This window comes from Oncorhynchus mykiss, chromosome 1 (genome assembly GCF_013265735.2).
Source record: "Oncorhynchus mykiss isolate Arlee chromosome 1, USDA_OmykA_1.1, whole genome shotgun sequence".
Taxonomy (NCBI): Eukaryota; Metazoa; Chordata; class Actinopteri; order Salmoniformes; family Salmonidae; genus Oncorhynchus; species Oncorhynchus mykiss.
The window spans coordinates 49,505,416-49,518,701 of NC_048565.1; positions in this window are offsets into that span (position 1 = coordinate 49,505,416).

The window sequence follows — 13,286 nt, forward strand, 5'->3', positions numbered from 1 at the left end:
CAAACAGGCAACACGTCAGTATAGAGACAAAGTGGAGTCACAATTCAATGGCTCCGACAAGACGTACAGTATGTGGCAGGGACTACAGACAATCAGACTACAAAGGGAAAAACCAGCCAAGTCGTGGACACCGACGTCTTGCATAAGGACAAGCTAAACACCTTCTTCGCCCACTTTGAGGATAACACAGTGCCACCGACGTCTGTGGCCGACGTCAATGAGATATTTTAAACGTATTAACTTCTCTAGGGTAGGGGGCAGCATTCGGAATTTTGGATGAAAAGCATGCCCAAATTAAACGGCCTGCTACGCGGGCCCAGAAGATATGATATGCATATAACTGGTAGATTTGGATAGAAAACACTATAAAGTTTCCAAAACTGTTAAAATAGTGTCTGTGAGTATAACAGAACTGATTTGGCATGAGAAAAATCCATTCAGGAAGTAGTTATTTTTTTGGTTTTGTAGTTTTCTTTTCAATGCCATTACAGTATCCATTGACTTTGGACTATTCCTATGCCTTACACTAGATGTCAACAGTCTTTAGAAATTGTTTCAGGCTTGTATTCTGATAAATGAGGGAGTAAGACCAGTCTGAATGAGTTGACCCTTGTCGTGTCACACAGGTTTTTCATGCACGCGACCGAGAGAGTGCATTTCTTGTTTACCTTTTATATTGATGACGTTATTGTCCGGTTGAAATATTATAGATCATTTAGGCTAAAAACAACCTGAGGATTGAATATAAACATTGTTTGACATGTTTCTATGAACTTTACGGATACAATTTGGATGCTTTGTCTGCCTGTTTTGACTGCGTTTGAGCCTGTGGATTACTGAAGAAAACGCGAACAAAACGGAGGTTTTTGGATATAAAGAAACTTTATCGAACAAAATGAACATTTATTGAGTAAATTAATGTGTTCTGAGTGAAGCCATATGATGATCATCAAAGGTAAGGGATTATTTTTCTCTCTTTCTGGCTTATGTAACTCTTCTACTTGACTGGTTACTGTTTGTAATGATTTGTCTGCTGAGCTATGTTCTCAAATAATCGTAAAGTATGATTTCGCCGTAAAGCATTTTTTTAATCTGACACCGTGGTTGGATTCACAAGAAGTTAATATTTAAACCTATGTAAAATATGTTTTGTTTTCAGAATTTTTATAATGAGTATTTCTGTATTTGAATTTGGCATTCTGCATTCTCACTGGATGTTGGCCAGGTGGGACATCCCACATACCCTAGAGAGATTAACCCTCGCAAGGCTGCCGGCCCAGATGGAACCCCTAGCCGCGTTATCAGAGCATGTGCAGACCAGCTGGCTGGAGTGTTTATGGACATATTCTCTCCCTATCCCAGTCTGCTGTCTGTCCCCACATGCTTCAAGATGTCCACCATTGTTCCTGTACCCAAGAAAGCAAAGGTAACTGAACTAAATTACTATTGCCCCGTTAGCACTCACTTCTGTCATCATGAAGTGCTTTGAGAGTCTAGTTAACGATCATATCACCTCTACCTTACCTGACACCCTAGGCCCACTTCAATTTACCGCACCAATAGATCCACAGATGATGCAATCGCCATCATACTACACACTGCCCTATTCCATCTGGACGAAAGGAATACCAATGTAAGGAAAATGTTCATTGACTATAGCTCAGCATTCAACACCATAGTACCCGCCAAGTTCATCAAGCTCGAGAACCTGGGTCTGAACCCCGCCCTGTTCAACTGGGTCCTGAATTTCCTGATAGGCCGGAAAGGTAGGAAACAACACCTCCACTTCACTGATCCTCAACACTGGGGCCCTACAAGGATCCATGCTCAGCCCCCTCCTGTACTCCCTGTTCACCCATGACTGCATGGCCACGCACACCTCCAACTCACCCATGACTGCATGGCCACGCACACCTCCAACTCAATTGTCAAGTTTTCACACGACACAACAGCAGTAGGCCTGATTACCAACAATGACGAGACAGCCTACAGGGAGGAGGTGAGGGCCCTGGGAGTGTGGTGCCAGGAAAATAACCTCATACCCAATGTCAACAAAGCAAAGGAGCTGATCATGGACATCAGTAAAAAGCAGAGGAAGCACCCCCTATCCATATGGAGAAGGTGGAAAGCTTCAAGTTCCTCGGTATACACGTCAGTGACAAACTGAAATGGTTCATCACACAGACAGGGTGGTGAAGAAGGCGCAACAGCGCCTCATCAACTTCAGGAGGCTGAAGAAATTTGGCTTGGCACCTAAAACCCTCAAACTTTTACAGATGCAACACTTGGGAGCATCCTATCGGGCTTTATCACTGTCTGGTATGGCATCTGCACCACCCACAACCGAAGGGCTCTCCAGAGGGGGGTGCAGTCTGCCCAACGCATCACTGCGGGCAAACTACCTGCCCTCCAGGACTCCTACAGCACCCGATGTCCAGGAAGGCCAAAAAGATCATCACGGCCTTCAACCACCAGAGCCACTGCCTGTTCATCCCGCTTATCATCCAGAAGGCGAGGTCAGTGCAGGTGCGTCAAAGCTGGGACCGAGAGACTGAAAAACAACTTCTATCTCAAGGCCATCAGACTGTTAAACAGCCATCACTAGCACATGAGGCTGCTGCCCTGTATACATAGACTTGAAATCATCACCTGCCACTTTAATAATGGAACACTATTCAATTTAACCCTGGTGCTTGCTGGGAAAAAATTACATCCATTGTGGTATGGGTCAGATTGACCCGCACAGTTTAAACACATTCAAGACAGTCAAAGAATCAGCCAAAACATTGTTTTTCTTGTCAGACCTTTCAGAAAGGAGAAATAAAGAACTTTTGATTTGATTTCAGAAACATATAAAACATATTTCCTTTCCCACATACAATCATTTTCTGTTTCTCCAAGTAGCCACTTAGGTGTGATTTGACCCTACTGGTCAAAATGATCCCTTCTGTCTTTCTCTCTACATATTGAACGCAATGTACGTGTGTGCTTTCTGCAGATGTATTTATTGCATTCGACACAAGTGGTGCTGGTTTTACTGTCTTGTCGAGGGGGGGCAGAGCTGGCATCTTTTCCGTTTTTTGCCCTCACCTGTATCCACTGGATCCATCAGAGATCTGCTGCTCTCGCACTGAGAAGGAGAAGCTTGGGAAACGTAATTATAAAAGTGCAACCAGAACCAGTCAAAACAAAATATATCAAAAAACACGTGTTTATCTTGGACGTCTGCGAATATCTATACATATGAAAGCCTTCGGGTCAAAATGACCCACAACATCATGTTTGTATACAACATCTACAGAGACATTCCACAACACATCAGTGTGTCCATATTTTGAAGTCAATTTCATGACTCTAAAAGAGGAAAATACATTTAATTTCATGGAGAAAAAGAGAGATTAACTAGTATTTTAGACAACTCAAAAGTAGAAATGGGTCAAATTGACTGGAAAACGAAATAGGTTTTTAATCACATATTTTGCCTTACTCATCTCATATGTACAGTATATACTGTATTCGATCCTATTCTACTGTATCTTAGTCTATGCTGCTCTGACATTGATCACCCAAAAATGTATATATTCTTAATTATCTATTCTTTTACTTTAGATGTGTGTATTGTTGTGAAATTGTTAGATATTACTGCATTGTTGGAGCTAGAAACAAAAGCATTTCGCTACTCCAGCAATAACATCTGCTAAACACGTGTATGTGACAAATAACATTTGATTTGATTTGAGAACAGAATCATCCAGCCCATTGGGTATCTCACTACACCCTCATATGCCATGTCTTGAAATATTTTGTTTGTTTTTTAGGGCTCCTGAGTGGCGCAGCGGTCTAAGGCACCACTACAGACCCTGATTCAATTCCAGGCTGTATCACAACTGGCTGTGATTGGGAGTCCCATAAGCCAGCACACAATATGCCCAGCATTGTCTGGGTTATGGTTTGTCTGGGGTAGGCCATCATTGTTCTTAACTGACTTGCCTAGTTAAATAAAACATATTTGGTTTGTTTGTCCTGTTCTATTAATTCCTTCATTCATTCAAAATCAAGTTGATAATAGTCCTGATTTAAGCTATATTTAAACACACCTCATGTGACCACACTAAATTATCTTTAGGTTGATTTCAATCACTACAAATTCGATAAAACCAAATCTGGTATATACAATCAATTAAAGCATTGCCTTGTTGGATTTCCCAGATTAGGAAAATAACAGATGAAAGACCTCATTATTTTGACCCTAAATGCACTTTGAAAAGGAGTCGAAGGCCTAAATCATCATTGGTCATCACTTTAGTTTGATCACAGGTGTCTGTCTGTCTGTCTGTCTTTATTTATTTACTTGAACTCTGGGGAAGGGGTCATCAACCTATTTGGAGCTTTAGGGCAGAATAGCCCCCTATTTGAAGAGGACCACTTGTGGAACTCCCAACCTGTTATGTTGTTAAGATTCCAGGGCATCCTGTAAACACTGGACTGTGTGTGTGTGTTTGTTTATGTGTGTGTGTGTGTGTATGTGTGTGTGTGTTTATGTGTGTGTGTGTGTGAGAGAGAGAGAGAGAGCGTACGTGCATTTGTCTGTGTGTAGAGGCACTTCAAACCAACTCTCCCCCTCCTCTCACAGGAAGCTCAAAAGGTCACCATGGATAGGGAGCACTCAGCTATCGCACACCTGATAAGCAGCAGATTACCCCTTTGCCCTCATCACCAGGGGTATTGTAGGCTATAATGCAATGCCCTTTGAACCTTTCTAAAAACCTGGCAGCCACACAGTGTGAAGCAGAAGGCGACAACATTGCTGCCACTCCATCTGGTAATATTAACATTCGCCCTGTGGACTTTGATAAGGGCTGTAGGCTGAAATATATAACCCGGTGATGACAGGATCCCATAAATCTTATCACTCTTTATATCTGGAGGGAGGATGAATCTGTTCTTTTTTTAACCATGCAGTCCATCACTTATGTGTCATCAAACATAATTTCCTGGATCTCATATGAGCTCATTTGTTTGGTGTTGGGTTGAGCATGAATTAACATTACAGCTAGATAATTCATTATTTTCCCCATGAAGAATAAATGAGCGAGGACTTCATTAAAGTTAACCAACCTACTGCATGCTAACATCACCTCCCGAAGATAGAACGTGCAGTACTAGAACAGTCAGGAGGAAGCAGAGGGAGTGAAATATTGATACTGTGAAAATAGGCATGAACTCTTTAACAGTACAGTACATGTGTGGGGGGAAAGAGAGAGTGTGAGAGAGTGAGCGCGCAAGAGAGATAGAGTGTGTGTGTGTGTGTGTGTGCTTAGCTTTATTCACTCATCGGCTATGGTCCGAGACAGATTCTACCCCAAAGCCATAAGACCACTAAATAGTCGAATAATGCTACCCAAACGATCTGCACTGACTCTGCTGCTACTATGTTCTTTATTTTACTCTCATTATTTTCTATCCTAATACCTAGTCACTTTACCCTGCCTTCATTTAAATATCTAACTCAAATACTTTGTACCTCTGCATATTGATCTGGTACTGGTACTCCATGTACTTGTAAATAGCTCCGTTCTTATGTATTTCATTTGATTATTTTTAAATCTGCATTGTCAGGAAGGGCTCATAAGCAAGCATGTCACTGTAAAGTCTACACCAGTTGTATTTGGCGCACGTGACAAATGAAATTAGATTGGACTCCAATTCGATTCACATCAACTAAATGGGATTCATTGACCAGACACCCAATTCACTAAAAACACAAAAATCTAAGAGATAAATGTGTGGAGCCACAGAAACTTGCCTTTTTAAATGGATTTGCTTGAGAGTGCAGTCTTGATACCTTCATTGATATATGTAGTAGGAGACAGTGATAGTGAGGAGGTTATGTTGGAGTGGGGGTCAGACTGAAGGTGATGGCGTGACAGAGGTATGACACCCAGAGGGAGGGAGAAACTCATGGGGCAGCATCATAATATTGTTTGTCAGGACTCATTAGCCCCCCATTTACGCAACTCAATCTCACACTCAATTCGTGCCAATATGTACAAAATGTATTTCAGTTGATTTTGTGCTTTTTGCGTGACTTAATTCGTAGGAAAATACACACATTTTTGCACAACTTAATTTATAGAAAAATATTTTTTGGGGCGGGGGTAAAACTTCTGAACAATCTTTTGAAAGTTATTGGAGCAACGCACTTTGGGCAATGCTGTTCGACACTGCCTTTAATAGTGTCCCACGTTTATTTATATATTTTTAAAAAAAACGCATTAACAACCCAATATTGTTAATCAACCAGGTTATTACCGAAATATGTATAATACAATAGTAGCCTCGTGTTTTTATTTTATTAATGCCAATGCTGTTTTTCCTGTGCTTGTTTTCACTTAATATTTTGGGATACTGGTGCTGCTGTTGTTAGAAAATAAAAAGTATTTGTCTTTTTTTGTGTGGAATTGATGAAGGTATTTGATTGGGGAACGGGGATACATTTTCATGATGGGAAATTAATTCATCAATAAATGTTGGGAAACCTGTTTGGTTTAAATTCCCCTGGTGCAACTGCATGGTATTTGCAACTATAATGAGTCTGAACTATGATTAATTAAGCCATACCAATGCAGATAAACAGCTTAATGTAAAATAATGAATTATGTTGGCTTACACTTATGGGACTTCCAAGTTCGTTTCATGATGATGATTACGGTCATGCCAATCATGTTATATACTTAGGCTATTGTAACAAGGCATATGCCAGCATTGTAAATCTACTGCCTCTGCCCAGAAGCCTACTAGGCTTTCATGGCAACGGCCGTTAGAATTCACTTTGTCATGTATGAGCCCCGTTTTAAGCTGATATAATTTGTATCATTATTATATGGCTATGAAACCCTTGGTTTCAGACTGATAATTTCTCACTGGAAATCGCCGCTGACATTGAACATAGCTTAGGGTTAGGCTGTTTAATTAGTTTCAGACTATCCTATACCACTATTCCCAATATCTTATGCGCCACTTATAAACCACTTTTAAGATTATATAACTTGTATCATTATTATAGTGCCTGTGGCTTTATTTATGGGGAACAATTTCCGTTTCATAACAGGTAGTGTCCATTTATTTAGAGTCGTGTTGATTAATTATAGCTTTCTTCAGTGGAAATACAGAATGTGTATAAAAGTGTCAAATATACCAAAAGCTAAATCAAGCAGAGATGTACTATTTTACCATGTTAATCATTACTGAAACATGCAAACTACAAACATCTAACCTGTTAAAGAGAATGAATACATGACAACTAGATACAAATCATTCTTGCAAAAGTCAAAAGTGATCTATAACATGAGTAGAAACAAAGTGAGTGTGTGTGTGTGTGTGTGTGTGTGTGTGTATTATGGTGTGGATTATAATTTCCCATCATATAAATGTATCCCTATTCCCCAATCAAATACCTTCATCGATACAACATTTGTTTAAAATCAGAGTCTGCCTTTTTTCTCCAATCTGGCAAGCCTAAAAAAATTGACATAGCCTTGTATAAAATGGTTTTATACAGGTAATGAGTGGAGTACAGGAGGTCTTCTTAAAGAAAAACTAACAGGTTTGTGAGAGCCGGAATTCTTACTGGATGGTAGGTGATCAAATACTTATGTCATGCAATAAAATGCAAATTCATTACTTAAAAATCATACAATGTGATTTTCTGGATTTTTGTTTTAGATTCCGTCTCTCACAGTTGAAGTGTACCTATGATAAAAAGTACAGACCTCTACATGCTTTGTAAGTAGGAAAACCTGCAAAATCGTCAGTGTTCAAATACTTGTTCGCCCCACTGTATATCACTCGCTAATGTCCAGTCTCTAGATAACAAGGTAGATGCGCTCGGGATATGCTGTCGGAGTTGATACAGCCACCGGGATTCTTTGTACGTCCCGCTGACAGAAATACTGTAACTTGCAAAAGTGTTCATCCCCCTTGGCATTTTACCTATTTTGTTGCATTACAACCTGTACTTTAAATGGATTTTATTTGGATTTTATGTCATGGACATACACAAAGTAAGCCAAATTGGTGAAGTGAAATGAACATAATTACTTCATGCAAACAAATGTAAAACGGAAAAGTGGTGCGTGCATATGTATTCACCCCCTTTGCTATGAAGCCCCTAAATAAGATCTAGTGCAACCAATAAACTTCAGAAGTCACATAAATGGTTAAAAAGGTCCACCTATGTGCATGATCTGTCACGTGTCACATGATCTGTCAAATGATCTCAGTATACATACACCTGTTCTGAAAGGGTCTGAAAGAGTCTGCAACACCACTAATCAACGGGCTCCACCAAGCAAGAGGCACCATGCAGACCAAGTAGGTCAGGGACAAATTTGTGGAGAAGTACAGATCAGGGTTGGATTATAAAAACATATCTGAAACATTGAACATGCCACGGAGCACCATTAAATCCATTATTAAAAATTTGAAAGAATATGGCACAACAACAAACCTGCCAAGAGAGGGCCGCCCACCAAAACTCACAGACCAGGCAAGGAGGGCATTAATCAGAGAGGCAACAAAGAGACCAAAGATAATCCTGAAGGAGCTGCAAAGCTCTACATGGGTGATTGGAGATTGGAGTATCTGTCCATAGGACCATTAAGCCATACACTCCACAGAGCTGGGTTTTACGGAAGAGTGGTCAGAAAAAAGCTATTGCTTAAAGAAAAAAAATAAGCGAACACGTTTGGTGTTTCCCAAAAGGCATTTGGGCGACTCCAAAAACATATGGAAGAAGGTACTCTGGTCAGATGAGACTAAAATTGAGCTTTTTGGCCATCAAGGAAAACGCTATGTCTGGCGCAAACCCAGCACCTCTCATCACCCCGAGAACCCCATCCCCACAGTATAGCATGGTGGTGGCAGCATCATGCTGTGAGAATGTTTTTCATCGGCAGGGACTGGAAAACTGGTCAGAATTGAAGGAATGATGGATGGCGCTAAATACAGGGAAATTCTTGAGGGAAACCTGTTTCAGTCTTCCAGAGATTTCAGACTGGGACAGAGGTTCACCTTTTAGCAGGACAATGATCCTAAGCATACTGCTAAAGCAACACTCGAGTGGTTCAAGGGGAAACATTTAAATATCTTGGAATGGCCTAGTCAAAGCCCAGACCTCAATCCAATTGAGAATCTGTGATATGACTTAAAAATTGCAGTGGAACCCCTCCAACTTGAAGGAGCTGGCGCAGTTTTGCCTTGAATAATGGCCAAATATCCCAGTGGCTAGATGTGCCAGGCTTATAGAGAGGGGGGGGATTGGTGAATAGTTATGCATGCTCAAGTTCTGTTTTATTTGTCTTATTTCTTGTTTATTTCACAATAATAAAAAAAAATATAGCGTCTTATAAATGGTAGGCATGTTGTGTAAATCAAATGATACAAACCTAAAAAAAAATACTATATTTTAATTCCAGGTTGTAAGGCAACGAAATAGGAAAAATGCCAAGTGGGTTGAATACTTTCGCAAGCTACTGTAAACATCTCTCTAGAAAGAAGAAGGGCAGAGGTGTATGATTAATGACTCATGGTGTAATTGTAACATCATAAAGGAACTTAAGCCCATTTGTTCACCTGACCAAGATTCCCCACAATCAAATGCCGACCGTATTATCTCCCAAGAGAATTCTTGTCGGTTATTGCCGCAGCCATGTATAGCCCACCTCAAGCCAATACCAGGATGGCCCTCAAGGAACTTCACTGGACTCTATGCAAACTGGAAACCATATATCCTGAGCATGCATTTATTGTAGCAGTCGAGCTGGCAAGACACTGGACCACTGCTTCTCTAATTTCCGCGATGCATACAAGGCCCTCCCCCGCCCTCCTTTTGGCAAATCTGACCACGACTCCATTCCAAATCTACACTATCCAGAAACCGTGGATAGATGGTGGCATTCGTGCAAAACTGAAAGCGCAAACCACCACATTTAACCATGGAAAATGGACTAGGAATATGGCTGAATACAGTGTAGTTATTCTCCTTCACAAGCGATCAGCTGGTGTGTTTACGGAAATATTGAATCTCTCCCTATCCAAGTCTGCTGTACCCACATGCTTCAAGATGGTCACCATTGTTCCTGCACCCAAGAAGGCAAAGGTAACTGAGCTAAATGACTATCGCCCCGTGGCACTCTCATCATGAAGTGCTTTGAGAGACTAGTCAAGGATCTAGACCCACTTCAATTTGCACACCGCCCCAATAGGTCCACAGATGATGCAAATCGCCATTTCTCTGCACAATGCCCTATCCCATCTGGACAAGAGGAATACCTATGTTAGAATGCTGTTAATTGACTACAGCTCAGCATTCAACACCATAGTACCCTCCAAGCTGGTGGTGAAGGTAGGAAACAACATCTCCACTTCACTGATCCTTAACACTGGGGCCCCACAAGGATGCGTGCTCAGCCCCCTCCTGTACTCAATGTTCACCCATGGCTGCATGGCCATGCACGCCTCTAACTCAATCATCAAGTTTGCAGACGACACAACAGTAGTGATCAAGCCACCAACAACAAGACAGCCTATAGGGAGGAGGTGAGGGCACTTGGAGTGTGGTGTCAGGAAAACAACCTCTCACTCAACGTCAACAAAACAAAGGAGATGATCGTGGACTTCAGGAAACAGTAGAGGAAGCATCCTCCTACCCACATCGACAGGACAGCAGTGGAGAAGATGGAAAGTTCCTCGGCGTATACATGACAGAAAAACTGAAATGGTCCACCCACACAAACAGTGTGGTGAAGAAGGCGCAACAGCACCGCTTCAAACTCAGGGTGCTGAAGAAATGTTGCTTGTCACCTAAAACACTCAAATACTTTTACAGATGCACAATTGACAGCAACCTGTCAGGCTGTATCACCACCTGGTACAGCAACTGCACCGCCCACAAACGCAGGGTTCTCCAGAGAGTGGTGCGGTCCGCACAACGCATCACCGGGAGCAAACTACCTGCCCTACAGGACACCTAAAAGGATGTCATAGGAAGGCCCAAAAAATAATCAAGGACTTCAACCACCCGATCCACTGCCTGGTCACCTCGCTATCATCCAGAAGGCGAGGTCAGTACAGATGCATGAAAGCTGGGAACGAGAGACTGATGGTCTCAAGACCATCAGACTGTTAAACAGCCATCACTAGCAGATTAGAGGCTGCTGCACTATCTACATAGACTCGAAAACATCACCGGCCACTTTAATTACAGTTTTGAAAGCATTTCCCGACGTCCTCGGGAGATGGATAAACGTCCAAATTCTGCCTGCTTTTTACAATGATACTCTCACCTTTAGTTGTCTATGTATTTTGCATATTGGGGCGGCAGGGTAGCCTAGTGGTTAGAGCGTTGGACTAGTAACCGGAAGGTTGTGAGTTCAAACCCCCGAGCTGACAAGGTACAAATCTGTCGTTCTGCCCCTGAACAGGCAGTTAACCCACTGTTCCCAGGCCGTCATTGAAAATAAGAATTTGTTCTTAACTGACTTGCCTGGTTAAATAAAGGTAAAATAAAAAAAATAAATAAATAAAATATTCACATGGCATGCTCTGTGTTACATACTAATACTAGGCATTTCCGCTTGCAGTTTGTTTTGCATGTTCCGAATGTGGTTCTGCAAGGACCAACAGCCAGTGAAAGCTCAGGTCAATTGAAAGGATACATTTCATGGCTTTTCCAACATTGTTGGCAATGTGAGAAAGTGTGTGTTTTTCCCTCAGTGAATGGAAAGAGTAGTCCATGGATGGAAAAAGGTTTAGAGGGATGTAGTGTTCCTGTAATGCTGCTGTGTTTTGTTCTTCCCTTACACTACGGGGACAGAGTGCAGCACAGAATGGTTGGTGGCACCTTAATTGAGTGGGGTGGGCTTGTGGTAATGGCTGGAGCAGAATGGGTGGAATGGTATCAAATACATCAAACACATGGTTTCCATGTGTTTGATGCCATTCCATTCGCTCCGTTCCAACCATTTTTATATGAGCCATCCTACCATCAGCAACTTCCACTGGAGTGTAGTCACACTCATGGAAAGTGCAGGCTTACAACTAATGCATGCCCTACCGCATACTCTCTGGGATGACTTGTGGAGTAGCAAGTTCTTTCGGTCTTTCTGTCTACTCAAAAGTTTCTCAACTGGAGTGAGGAGATTGTGGACCCTACCCCACCGGGCATTTTAGTAGATTTTTGAGTTAACTACAAATGTGAATTAATCTTCAAATAAACCAAACCTTTAAAATTAGACAAAAACTCAAATGTGCTGAACACATGGTGCACAATGGGTGCAACGTGATTGCACTGATAAAGTAAGTGGGACAAGAGTTTGATTGTATATTGAATCTTCAAAAGAAAACATGCCTAATTGCCTAACTCTGGGTGCAAAACAGGTTTGGAAACACTCATAAAATTGTAAGTATGATGCTCACTCAGCTGGATAAGGGTTAAGTGAATACTCTAAAAACAGAACAGGATCTAGTCTAGTCAATACCAATACTGAGAATAAAACATGTATTTTTATAGAAACAGACATTTTTTCTTATATACTAACAGCTAAAGAAAACGTATGAAAATGTCATTTTTGTTCAAAACCATTTGAAAGTAATTTCCCTCTAAGTGCTCAAGCAGAAACCTCTGAGAGAGTGCGAGAGAGAGTAGACTGTTGTGTGTCGTGTCTTAACGCCACATTAATGGCCTTATTTTTATTGTCTCTTTGCAGCTAGTAGCTAAAGCCCTATTCGCACGGGACTAGTATTACTATAGAACGTCAGTTATGTAATTAACCAGTCCCAACAAGTCTGTTCTTTTTCATTGGACGATTCGGACCTGATTAATTTTAACAAACTGCCCCTGTAATTTTTTTTTCTCCCTGGGAGTTTGCCGAAAAACTGTAGGTTTTTAGGGCCGGTATAATAACTTTCCAGCCAAGCAACAATTACTGACATGGCAGATTCGGAAGGGACAAAAATGATGGATGTGGTGATTGATGCTCCTACACAGAATTACATTACCTGAGCTCCACCAGTTAAACTTATCCTGTCCGAATATGACTTGTTTTAAAGAAGATAAAATATATGGAAAGGATGTAAAAAAATCAGGACACAAAACGTTGCGATTGGGATAGACGGGAGGTTGTAGGTCAAACAAACATTGAATGCTATTGTCAGTAATTGAAGAGTGTTGTTAAAATTAATTATATACAAATGGTAGAAGACCATTGTTGCACAGATAGGACTTC